Source organism: Triticum urartu, chromosome 1 (genome assembly GCF_003073215.2).
Source record: "Triticum urartu cultivar G1812 chromosome 1, Tu2.1, whole genome shotgun sequence".
NCBI lineage: Eukaryota > Viridiplantae > Streptophyta > Magnoliopsida > Poales > Poaceae > Triticum > Triticum urartu.
This window is the reverse complement of record NC_053022.1, coordinates 47,701,899-47,715,502: the sequence shown is the minus strand read 5'-3', so window position 1 is coordinate 47,715,502 and position 13,604 is coordinate 47,701,899. Positions and strand designations below refer to the sequence as shown.

Below are 13,604 nucleotides of genomic sequence, written 5' to 3'. Positions count from 1 at the left end.
TTTTGAAATAGAGATAAATTGTATTTTGAGCGGTATACTTTCATTTTCAACGTAACAACTAAGAGATGGCGATATTTTCCATGCTACACACATTATAGGCGGTTCCCAAATAGAATGGTAAAGTTTATACCCCCCCTCCACACTACAACAAAAACTGCATGTAGAGACGTCATATTCCAAAGCTAGAGACGCGTTATTTCATCTCTAGGCAACCATAGAGTCGACTTAGTAAAGCGTCTTTGGAGCGTCTCCCCACGGACCGTCTCAAAATATATAGACATGCTGGCTAAGCGTCTGTACATGGCATGGGACGCTATATTGGGACGTTGTAAGGCGTCTCTAGATATGACACGCTATATTTGGACGTTCAAAAGCGTCTTTAGACATGTAGAGTCACTGTGCTACGTCCGCTCATACGTCTCTACTAACAGGGCCATTTCAATGGTCATAGGCCCTAGGCCCATTCCTATACACGCTATGTACAGACGTTATATTCGTCTCTAAATATACAAATGAATTTTTTTAACCACGTAATATTTTATTTTAAATAATATATGATTCATTCCAAATTTGTAGTTTGCCATTTCAAATCCAGTAACTTTATCATGCCATATGCTTGTGCAGAATGGTCAACAAGTATTGATATATAAAAGCATCCACCATATCACCAATCACATTCATGAACAACAAATATCATTATATGAAGGGATCCACCCATATCACCAATTGTATCCACAACAATCCCATTCGCACAATTTCAATTAGTAGGAACAAACACTTTTGGTTCACAACTGAATCAAATCAGATCTTCATAAAAAATATGCAAATAATTAAGAAGAGATCATAGAAACTATAACTAAGTTTTCCTACAAATCTAAAATCTTTATATAATACATAATACTTGTCCATCTAAAGACTAATTCTTCTATAGTTGCTCCTGGCTCCTGCAATGCACTCCTTTTCTAAATCTTGAGCTACCCTGAAAAAGAAAGATAACAGAGAAAAATTTAGAACATAGCTTGAAGACTAGTGTGAGAAGAAATGTACTTTGATGATGTACCATACCATTGTTTGGTGGCTTGTTTTGAGGTTGTGCAGGAGTGGTTAATTTTGGTTTTTTTTACCTAAAAATCACAAAAATCCTTCATAAATAAAAAGCCTTAAGCATACACATTGGAACATAGGATGATTGCATGCAAGTGAACTTACATGTGATAGAGGCCATGCAATAACATGACCAATAGCATCCCTTACTGTTTGTAATTGTCCATATGGTCTAACCAGTATCTGATCTCGAAGTTTTGAAGCAGCACAAATAGAAACTGCTACATATTGCTCTCCAAGCATGTTTCCTCCAACCACATATGTTTTATCTCTACTCACTAAAGTTCCTTCGGCCACAAATTTATCTTTGCTTCTCGGGTTCAACGAAACCAAGAAAACTTTCATTTTATCCTATTTTTTCAAGAAATGAAACATTCATTATCACAAACCATGGAAGATTTCACTTTACACATAAAGGGACGATTGCACATGGAATTACACCAACTAACAATTCTAACCATTGTCTATATATATATAGCACATATGCCCGTGCGTTGCAACGTGAGAAAAAAAATTAACGTGTAACTAAATTTGGTGAGAAATAGCTTCTGAACGCTTCTAAATCTAAATACATATAATGTGTTGGAAGTGCCCTTAGACAAATCTGTATTTAATATCTCTATGCACTATTTTTCCTTTCATTAAAATCTAGGAGATTTCATCTTGGCATGTCATGAACTCATGAATCCAGATAATTTTGCCCAAAACCATGCACACAGATTTGATGGCTTTCTGCCTCCATGCCTGTAGCGACCCGACCCGAATGGATCAAGTCTCTGTGCTTACGTGTCATCCCTGGATCGGTATGCTGACACACACAGTACTCGAAGGATTTATAACAGAGGTAAATCACATGTATAAAGTAACATAAATACTATTACCTCAATCCATATAGCGGATGCAACAAGGTTGTGGATTCCCATCAACACCAACGGCAAAGTTGAGTGTAGAAACCGTAACCCTAACGTATCACTTACTCGTCGTAAGAAACCTGCAACATGAGACGTTGCAGCCCGAAACGGGTCAGTACATTGAATGTACTGGCAAATTCACACCATAGAGAGAAATGATGAACAATGGCTACCACTATGTGCATATTTGGCTGGTGGAAAGCTCTATGGTTATAAGGTTTTTGCGTAAAGCCAAATTTTCCCTACTGCAAAGGAATAAGTTTATTTAACTATCATGGTGGTTGTTAAACATTGAGAATGGTTGACAGCATTCTCAATCCCAATTAAAAATAATTAAAACCCAACAACATTAATTAGAAGTAACGTGATGAGATTCACATGATATTCAAGTACTAGATACTCAAGTTGTCCATAACCGGGGACACGGCTAATCATGATTAGTTTGTACACTCTGCAGAGGTTTGCGCACTTTTCCCCACAAGACTCGATCGCCTCCGTTTGGTTTCTCGCACTACATGGTGTTTGAGAAGACGGATGACCGAGACACAGTCTTTCAGAAGCGCTAGCACCTTACATGTGGGGTAGACCGGTACACCTACATCCCCTACATCTGCTAGTCCACCCCGTAAGAGTTCGCACTGCTTAGTCAACTATGCCAGAGCCCATAATGGCTTGTGGCTGCACACGGAAGTTTCTAGCATGAAAGATCTTATGATCCCTTTGAGCCTGGGTGGCGGTCCAAAAACAGGCAAGTCCTGATAGACATCAGGTGCCTCAATCCACCCAGATGTGTGTTTAAGTTGCCACCTTAGATAAACCATTAAATTATCAATCACATCTGTCATGGATATCACTCACCCAATCCACGTCTACTAGCATAACATGGCATAATAAGCAAACGTAGAAGTAACTCATCCCTCAATTAAATTAGATCCTAATCATGCAATATGTGAGGATTGATCTAATGCAATAAAACATGGGTTGTAGAGAAGGTATGATCAAAGTGTGAACTTGCCTGCAATGTTGATGAAGATGATTCGCACTCAAAACTCGTGATAGATCTACTCGTCACACTCCGGTCAATCTATCGTAAGCAAACAATAGTAACCACACAATAAGTACTCATCTAATGCACAAGTAAAACTCGAACGAGAGAACAACCAGAAGGTTCAACTTAAGAACTCCGGTTGCAAAGAAAGAAGAACCGAACAAAGAAACGAAACAAACGGCGGAAGAACAACTCGGTTCTAGCAAGTTGAACTAGGTCAAAATTTTACAGTAGCAAAAACTTGTTTAAGTTGATTAGACGGAACGGCGGTTTCGAGACGAAACTCCAGGCGCTTGAATCACCTGATTCCGATAAACGAGCGAGAAGATAAACTAGAACGAAGATCGGATCTGAGATCGCGATCGCGGAATAAATCCGACGAGAAGAAAAAGAAGAACGGTTAAACGAACGGACGTTCGTTAACCTAGAAGAATCCGGTGATCACGTTCGTTAGGACGAACGGTCCGGCGAACGGTCCAAAGGCAACTAAATCGGAAGAGAAAACGAATCCGATCTAGGGTTTCGGAGAAGAAAACCGAAACGAAAAACCGATCTAGAAAACGAATCAGGAAGAGAAGAAAAGAATCGGAACGATTAGAAGAAAACGATCCGAGGAAAAGAGACGCGGGGCAACCTCCGGCGAGGTCTCCGGCGGGGGCTCCGGCGGCGGCGGCGGCGTGGGCAAGGTGCGGCGGCGCGGTGTGGGGTGGCGCGGTGGCGCGGGCGTGGGTGTGGGGCTTAGTTTGGTTGTGATTTAGAGGGGGGGTTGGGTATTTATATTGGGGAGGGGTACTTGGGGTAGGGGACAAGAAATAGAGGATTAGGAAAAAGGAAAACAAAACAAAGGAAAAAGGGAGGGCTACGACCTAAGTCCTGCTGGGACTTGGCCTCGAGCGACAAGAGGCGAGGCAGCGGCCTGCCTGCGCCTGGCTGGCACCTAGCGCTAGCGCGCGTGCGGCTGGGAGGAGGCCGGCTGGCTGGGCCTTAGGCCCGGCTGGCCTGGCGGGAGCTCTCTTTTTTTATTTTAACTGGTTTTCGCGCGCAGAAAAAAAACAAAAAAGAGACTAAACGAACTCCGAAAAACCTAAAGTAAATTTTCCCCGACTCCTAAAAATGAGCCGAACAAAATGAACTTTTCTCCGGACCTAAAATGCAATTTTCGAAAACGCGCATTTTTCCCTATCCAAATAAAATGCAAATAAACTCCGGAAAACGAAATTTGATCTATTTATTAAATCTTCATTTTTCCTATATTTTGGGAAAGTCATATTATTCCCTCTCTTATATTTTTGATAACGGAAAAATTATTGAAGATGAAATAAATAAATCAAATGATCCTCTTTTCAAATTCGAGAAAACTCTCAAATATGAAAATAACGAAATCTCCAACTCTCTCCGAAGGTCCTTGAGTTGCGTGAAATTTCTAGGATCGACCAAAATGCAAGAAAATAAGATATGCATGATGATCTAATGTATTCCAATTTGAAAAAAATAAATTCAAAAGAAACTTTGAATTTAATTCTTTGAAACTCCCAACTCATATTTCATAATTTGAAGAAGTCATTTTATCTTCTCTCGTGAAAATCATTGAGTTGCTTAAAGTTTCTGAATTGGAAATATTTCCCAATGGAATTCAAATATTTGTCAAACACCCTTTTCATTTTAAATGGAAGAAGTCATGTCATCTTCTCTCTAGGGTTTTGTATTTGAAAAGAATTTGAATTCACGAAGATCAGAAAACAAATATGAAAGTTTGGGAAAGTCCTTTTATTCCCTCTCATTTAACTTTCAAAAAGAATTCGAATTTCACTCAATTTCAGACAATCAATCAAACAATCAGTCAAGTCTATCTATTTATTATAACATTCCAAAATTTAGAATTTTGGGATGTTACAAACCTACCACCCTTAAAAGGAATCTCGTCCTCGAGATTCGGAGAGGCTAGCAAGAAAAGGTTAGGGTTTGGGGGTCTTCTCAAAATCCATCCATCATCACACGGTGTCTGGGGTGCTACCACCCTTAGAATCATGGTTACTGTTCCATCGAAACTCATATACTTCATCCATATTGTTAACAGTGTCGGGCTTCTCAGATCCTCGGGAAAATTCCTTCTCTGAGCTCTTCAGGTAGTGGCATAACCTTTTCCTCAATTTTTCTGTCCTTTTCTTTGGTAAGGTTATTCCGAGATTGGGACTTCTTAGCTGACGGGTCTAGCGCCAAAACTAAACAGCTATCGATATCTCATGGTGGTTAACAATTTATGGCTTCTCCTGCAGGAAATGGGTCTGGGTTGATCCTCACCGTATAACCTACGGTTGGCAAATGCTGCCGTGTACAAGGGAAAAATTCTTATACCATTCTAAGGTTTAACAAGGTTTAATATCGTCGTCTCTCTACTATGGGCAAGTCACTCAGATTTACCATCCCATATAGCAAGGCGAATAATAAGAGTAAGTCGGTATGGTGATCAATCCATCCCGCACCCAAATCATTACCTTGTATACAGTTTAGCGAATCTCGCATTCTAACACTCGGTCATCCTCACAAGCATTGCAGAATTTCTCTCGTCGATGAACCAAGTTCGGAATAATCCATTGATTCTGCAAGCCAAACAACCATCTATCGTTCCTTCACAACTCTCAGGTTTTGCGTTACTCCTATAAGATCGTCTATCGGCAAAATCGTAACTTCCTCCAGGGTTTTTCCTTCAGCAAGAGTGTGCTTGCTTCTTGGAAGGTCTTGTGGCCTGTGGGTTATGGCATATCTCATCACTTGCAAACCTTGAACTCTTCATCGGGGCAGCAAATCTCTAATCCAACATCCAACTTCCAGCTTTCCCAGTATACTTAAATCCATCCAATTGTACTGTCTTCCTTCCTTCTATTGGCTCCAAACTAGGACATGTTTACTCAGACTCATCATGGAGTTCTCCATTGATTCATATTTCCAACATCATACCTCCTTTATATCCAATAGTAATTCATCTCTTCATCCTCGTGGAATATCCCTCATATCGAGATAAAATTTATACTCATGAAGTCCATATTCCACTTCGTGGAACATCATTATCCTTTCCAGGGTCAAGCGTTCTTACAGGGGAATATTGGCCATCTCTGCATGGCACTTCTTCAATTGGGAAACGTGAAACACATCCTGAACTCCTGTCAGTCCTTCGGATAACTCCAACTTGTAGGCCACTTCTCTCATACGCTCCAAAACTCGGTATGGTCCTACAATTCTCGGGGCTAACTGTCCCTTAACTCCAAAGCATTTAACTCCTCGTAGAGGGAACACATGAAGACATGCTCGGTCTCCAATTTCATAGACTACCTCCTTGAGTTTTTGAGTCTACATAACTCTTCTGCCTGGACTGAGCTACCTTCAGTCTATCTCGAATCAACTTAACATTCTCTTCCGACTCCTTTGGTCCAACAACTGTCGGTCTCCAACTTCATCCCACATACTCTTGGGGCATCACACATATCGAGACAAAACTCGTATTCATTTTGTCCGAAATCCATTACAGGGTACTACCACCCTTAAAATGCACAAATCTTCTATAGACCATATTTCTCTTATCCTCAAAAATGGTCAAAATCCTTCTTCATAGAGTAACAACTCATAAAATCCATATCAGTACCAACGATGCTACTTTATTCATTCTCAAATGATTTCAATCTCTCGCTTCTCCATTACATGTCTCAACTCAACACCTCAATATAAAAGAAAATGTTCTCACTTCTACTACTCCATTTCTTTTGTTGCAAACTCAACTATTTATCACAAGTCTCCTTCTCCTTGGGGCATTCTCTGGCAAAGTGCCCTGCTTTATTACAACTAAAACATATTACTTCTGACAAGTATCGAGGTTTTCTTGTGATTATATAGCCTCCTTGGGTTCTTGGCTTCCTTTTTGGGAAACTGTTGTGGTAGTGCCCTGACTCCTTGCACCCATAACAGGTGACATGACTCAGATCCTTCCTGGAATCCAATCTACTTCTCTTTCTGGACTTTTCCATTCCAATCAGGGCTTCTATTTCCTGTGGGTCATACTCTACTTCCTCAGCCCGGAATTCTACTAGATTCCCATTCATACAATTTTGGGAGATGTGTCCTTCTTCTCCACATGAATAGCAAGACTTGGTGCAGGGTTTAATTGGTTCTTCTTTGGGTGTGTCCTCCACATCTTCCTTCATCACAGGTTCTTCTAAACTTTCCATAAGGGCTCCTCTCATTGCTTGTTTCTTCTGCTGGATGGTTCTTTGTACCATGGGGTAAATGTGACACTGAGCAGGGTAGTGGGTAGTCCCTTCACACAAGAAACAAGTAATTTGCCTAGTTGGGCATTCTTCAACTGGGTGACTTCCTTCACAATTTGGGCATTCATCCTTGTGTTCTTTATGGTTGTGTCCTATTTCTCCACAAATCTTGCATGCACAAGGTTTCTTCATGTCTTTTCCATAAGGCTTCAACTTCTGGGACACAAACCGAGACTTTGGCAAAGTCAACTTAAATTCTTTCCAAGTGGTTACTCCTTGCCATCCATTGATGGTTTGGTACATCCTCCACCAAGTAGCAGCACCTCTTTCAAAGCATTGAAGAGCATGCTGGGCCATATCATGTCCAACTATAGGGTTATTCTCCATGTGATCCTCCATGTTCTGAATCCATCGGTCTGCCTCCAACTGACTCATCGGTCCAGAAAATACAAGCTCATCTCCATTCATCCTCTATTGGGTCCATGGGTTTTGGGGTGAGATAAGAGAGATAGAGAGGGATACACACAATACAAACAAAAGTTTTGAAAAGACAGATTTTATTTGTGGCTGTCGGGAAAAACATCAAACAAGTGACAGCTCACAAACGTCGCATCTAACGTAGGTATATAACAGGGGTTTGGTCTTCTAAAGGTCAATAAATCTTCAACGTCTCCAAATTCTTCAAACCTTGTTCATGCCTCCAATGGCTCCTTCCGATCATGCTTGTCTTTCTCAAGTTCTTTTGCTAGATCATCTCTGTTGACGTGAAATCTCTCGTGACATCCTTTAATATTCTGGAGTTGTATTTCAAACTTCTAGGTTTCAACATCCTTCACATGAACCATGGTCTAGTTCCTGACGAATCTCCGGTTTCTCGAGTTTTGCTCCTCTAGCTTGGCTACTTCAGCTCCTTGGTCCTAAGTTCTTCATGAAATACTTCCTTGTCAAATACGGCTTCCTGAAGATACATCAAACTCTTGATGTAATACTCCAACTCCCGATGATACACCAACTAAGGTTAAAATTTCATCTTGCTGAGAGTTGCTCCATCAGCCTTCTTCCATCAAATCCATTCTGAAGACTTGCATCCTTAACTCAGCACGGTGACAATAGCATTAGCGGGGATGACATCACGGATAACCGTGTTTCTGCCCTTGTCATTGCCATGAGCTATCATTCCATAGTTGATATCTCCTGCCTTAGGGTTTTCTTTGACAAAACTTTGAGTTCTCATGCTCCTTGTTTCAGTCTTTCTCCGATACACCTTGATCTAGGGTATTGACCACTTCCATAGTCTGCCAAGTTCCATAAGGGTAGCCTTCCTAGGTCATACAAATCTGGGGATTCTTCAGAGCCTTCAAATTCTCCTAGTCTTTAGAGTCTTCAACAGCTGTAGTTTCCATTATCATAATGTATGGTAAAATCCTCTTCATTCCGAATGGTCTTACTTGTCTGATATCCTGTACTTCTTGGAGTGGTCTCATCAGTCAAATCTTCGTGTGGTCAAAAAGGGAAAAGGGGTATGGTCTCACTAAAAGGAATTTTTTGAATAAGCTCAGAAGAGAAGAGAGGTAAAAGATCTTTTTGAAAGGGAAAGTTGTAGAGAAAAATCTTTGCTATGGGCTTGCCAGTTTCTAGGGTCACGTCCTACAGTCAACATGTGCTCTGATACCATGCCTGTAGCGACCCGACCCGAATGGATCAAGTCTCTGTGCTTACGTGTCATCCCTGGATCGGTATGCTGACACACACAGTACTCGAAGGATTTATAACAGAGGTAAATCACATGTATAAAGTAACGTAAATACTATTACCTCAATCCATATAGCGGAAGCAACAAGGTTGTGGATTCCCATCAACACCAACGACAAAGTTGAGGTAGAAACCGTAACCCTAACGTATCACTTACTCGTCGTAAGAAACCTGCAACATGAGACGTTGCAGCCCGAAACGGGTTAGTACATTGAATGTACTGGCAAATTCACACCATAGAGAAAAATGATGAACAATGGCTACCACTATATGCATATTTGGCTGGTGGAAAGCTCTATGGTTATAAGGTTTTTGCGTAAAGCCAATTTTTCCCTACTGCAAAGGAATAAGTTTATTTAACTATCATGGTGGTTGTTAAACATTGAGAATGGTTGACAGCATTCTCAATCCCAACTAAAAATAATTAAAACCCAACAACATTAATTAGAAGTAACGTGATGAGATTCACATGATATTCAAGTACTAGATACTCAAGTTGTCCATAACCGGGGACACGGCTAATCATGATTAGTTTGTACACTCTGCAGAGGTTTGCGCACTTTTCCCCACAAGACTCGATCGCCTCCGTTGGATTTCTCGCACTACATGGTGTTTGAGAAGACAGATGACCGAGACACAGTCTTTCAGAAGCGCTAGCACCTTACATGTGGGGTAGACCGGTACACCTACATCCCCTACATCTGCTAGTCCACCCCGTAAGAGTTCGCACTGCTTAGTCAACTATGCCAGAGCCCATAATGGCTTGTGGCTGCACACGGAAGTTTCTAGCATGAAAGATCTTATGATCCCTTTGAGCCTGGGTGGCGGTCCAAAAAAAACAGGCAAGTCCTGATAGACATCAGGTGCCTCAATCCACCCAGATGTGTGTTTAAGTTGCCACCTTAGATAAACCATTAAAATTATCAACTCACATCTGTCATGGATATCACTCACCCAATCCACGTCTACTAGCATAACATGGCATAATAAGCAAACGTAGAAGTAACTCCATCCCTCAATTAAATTAGATCCTAATCATGCAATATGTGAGGATTGATCTAATGCAATAAAACATGGGTTGTAGAGAAGGTATGATCAAAGTGTGAACTTGCCTGCAATGTTGATGAAGATGATTCGCACTCAAAACTCGTGATAGATCTACTCGTCACACTCCGGTCAATCTATCGTAAGCAAACAATAGTAACCACACAATAAGTACTCATCTAATGCACAATTAAAACTCGAACGAGAGAACGAACCAGAAGGTTCAACTTAAGAACTCCGGTTGCAAAGAAAGAAGGAACCAAACAAAGAAACCGAAAACAAACGGCGGAAGAACAACTCGGTTCTAGCAAGTTGAACTAGGTCAAAATTTTACAGTAGCAAAAACTTGTTTAAGTTGATTAGACGGAACGATGATTTCGAGACGAAACTCCAGGCGCTTGAATCACCTGATTCCGATAAACGAGCGAGAAGATAAACTAGAACGAAGATCGGATCTGAGATCGCGATCGCGGAATAAATCCGACGAGAAGAAAAAGAAGAACGGTTAAACGAACGGACGTTCGTTAACCTAGAAGAATCCGGTGATCACGTTCGTTAGGACGAACGGTCTGGCGAACGGTCCAAAGGCAACTAAATCGGAAGAGAAAACGAATCCGATCTAGGGTTTTGGAGAAGAAAACCGAAACGAAAAACCGATCTAGAAAACGAATCGGAAGAGAAGAAAAGAATCGGAACGATTAGAAGAAAACGATCCGAGGAAAAGGGACGCGGGGCAACCTCGGCGAGGTCTCCGGCGAGGGGGGGGGGCTCCGGCGGCGGCGTGGGGCGGCGGCGTGGGCAAGGTGCGACGGCGCGGGTGTGGGGTGGCGCGGCGTGGGTGCGGCGTGGGTGTGGTGGAGCTCTAGGCTTTGGGTTTGATGATTTAGAGGGGGGGGGTGCTTGGGTATTTATATTGGGGAGGGGGGGTTTACTTGGGGTAGGGGACAAGAAATAGACTAGGATTAGGAAAAGGAAAAACGAAACAAAGGAAAAAGGGAGGGCTACCGACCTAAGTCCTGCTGGGACTTGGCCTCGAGCGACAAGAGGCGAGGCGGCGGCCTGCCTGCGCCTGGCTGGCGCCTAGCGCTAGCGCGCGTGCGGCTGGGAGGAGGCCGGCTGGCTAGGCCTTAGGCTCGGCTGGCCTGGCGGGAGCTCTCTTTTTTTAATTATTATTAACTGGTTTTTCGTGCGTAGAAAAAAAACAACAAAAGAGATCTAAACGAACTCCGAAAAACCTAAAGTAAATTTTCCCCGACTCCTAAAAATGAGCCGAACAAAATGAACTTTTCTCCGGGCCTAAAATGCAATTTTCGAAAACACGCATTTTCCCCTATCCAAATGAAATGCAAATAAACTCCGGAAAACGAAATTTGATCTATTTATTAAATCTTCATTTTTCCTATATTTTGGGAAAGTCATATTATTCCCTCTCTTATATTTTTGATAACGGAAAAATTATTGAAGATGAAATAAATAAATCAAATGACCCTCTTTTCAAATTCGAGAAAACTCTCAAATATGAAAATAACGAAATCTCCAACTCTCTCCGAAGGTCCTTGAGTTGCGTGAAATTTCTAGGATCGACCAAAAAGCAAGAAAATAAGATATGCATGATGATCTAATGTATTCCAATTTGAAAAAAAATAAATTCAAAAGAACTTTGAATTTAATTCTTTGAAACTCCCAACTCATATTTCATAATTTGAAGAAGTCATTTTATCTTCTCTCGTGAAAATCATTGAGTTGCTTAAAGTTTCTGAATTGGAAATATTTCCCAATGGAATTCAAATATTTTTCAAACACCCTTTTCATTTTAAATGGAAGAAGTCATGTCATCTTCTCTCTAGGGTTTTGTATTTGAAAAGAATTTGAATTCATGAAGATCAGAAAACAAATATGAAAGTTTGGGAAAGTCCTTTTATTCCCTCTCATTTAACTTTCAAAAAGAATTCGAATTTCACTCAATTTCAGACGATCAATCAAACAATCAGTCAAGTCTATCTATTTATTATAACATTCCAAAATTTAGAATTTTGGGATGTTACAATGCCTCCTCATCTGGTTAATGGTTCTCAAATCAGCTTGCTGATTACGTAGCAAGTTAAGACGTATATCAACTGGCACGACTCGATGTAAGAAAGCAAGGTGGGATTATTGATGTTTTCTCAGATAGCGGATTTAGCTAAAACCGAGTTGCCTTCAATCCATCAGCAGGGCTGCTACCGCTAAAAAAAAGGCCTGGTTGCCTCCAATCACAATCGGCTGGGCTACTACCGCTAAAAAAAGGCCTGGTTGCCTCCAATCACAATCGGCTCAGGAAAAAAATAATCTGGGCTGCTGCCGCTAGATGGGCTGCCCGATCGTTGCCTCGTTGCTTGCCTGGTTGGCTTGAGTCGGTTTCCCATTGGTTTAAACTGGGTGAGTAAAGAGGCAGGATAACAAACGACAAACGGAATTTGAAGTAAATAACCAGGGACGAAAATCAAAGCGGCAGACTAAACCAAACCAAGAATGTCACCTCCCTTTAATAGTGGGTATAGATATACCTGCTTAGTGATATGATGAAGTTGTACACTTGGTTCAGGACCACCTTGCTTGGTCTCATTGTTATTTTCAGCATGACCATTCTTTGCTTCAGGACCATCATGTGCTTTCTACAATTGAGGTTCAGTTTAGTTGTAAGTAAATTTATAGAAAACATAGACCTTGTTTGATAACACAACAGAAATTTATGCGCGCATGCACACACTTTAGCAATTGTGTGCTCATGTGGTGAAGATAAACTGGTGCAACCCTCTTTGGTTCTTGCGCAATTGCTAGGATGCAATTCCTAGTTAGTCTTGTTCGGTAAAGTTTATTCTGCACACCCTTGATTTATCCTATCATTTTTTTAGTGTGCGCTTTCTACAGTTGAGGTTTAGTTCAGTTGTAAGTGAACATACACAAAACATAGACATTGTTTGACAAAGAATCAGAAGTTTATGCATACAGAAACACCTTGAAACCATGTGTGGTAAAGATGAACCAGTGCAATCCTCTTTGGTTCTGGAAGAAAAGCTAGGATGCAATTCCTGGGCAGTAATCTGCTTATCCAGCAAAGTTAATTCTGCACTTCCTTCATTGGTGTAACCGTCTTTGGTTGATTCTGCGCGGCCTTGATTGTCCTTATCAAACATTTCAATGCGTGCCTTCTACATTTGAGGTTCAGTTCAATACGACATAAACATACAGAATCATAGGCATTGGTTGATAATGAAGTAAAAAAATATGCGCACACACCTTAGCAACCATGTGTGGTAAAGATAAACCAGTGTAACCCTCTTTGGTTCTCACAGAAAAACTAGGATGCAATTCCTGGGTAGTGATCTGCTTGTCTGGCAAAGTTGATTCTCCACTTCCTTGATTGGCCCTATGAAACTTTTCAATGTGTGCTTTCTACAATTGAGATTCAGTTCAGTTGTAAGTAAACTTATACAAAACATAGGT

The 13,604-nt window shown here is 41.1% G+C and overlaps 1 long non-coding RNA gene across 1 annotated transcript; it reads right to left on the bottom strand.

The window, feature by feature from the left end:
- Positions 1-680: 680 nt before the first annotated feature.
- On the bottom strand, positions 681-13,094 carry LOC125553503. Its single transcript, XR_007304103.1, has 2 exons — positions 12,665-13,094; positions 681-979 (listed from the first exon to the last, which is right to left on the bottom strand). It is a non-coding gene; the product is annotated as an uncharacterized LOC125553503 (long non-coding RNA).
- Between the last annotated feature and the right edge of the window lie 510 nt (positions 13,095-13,604).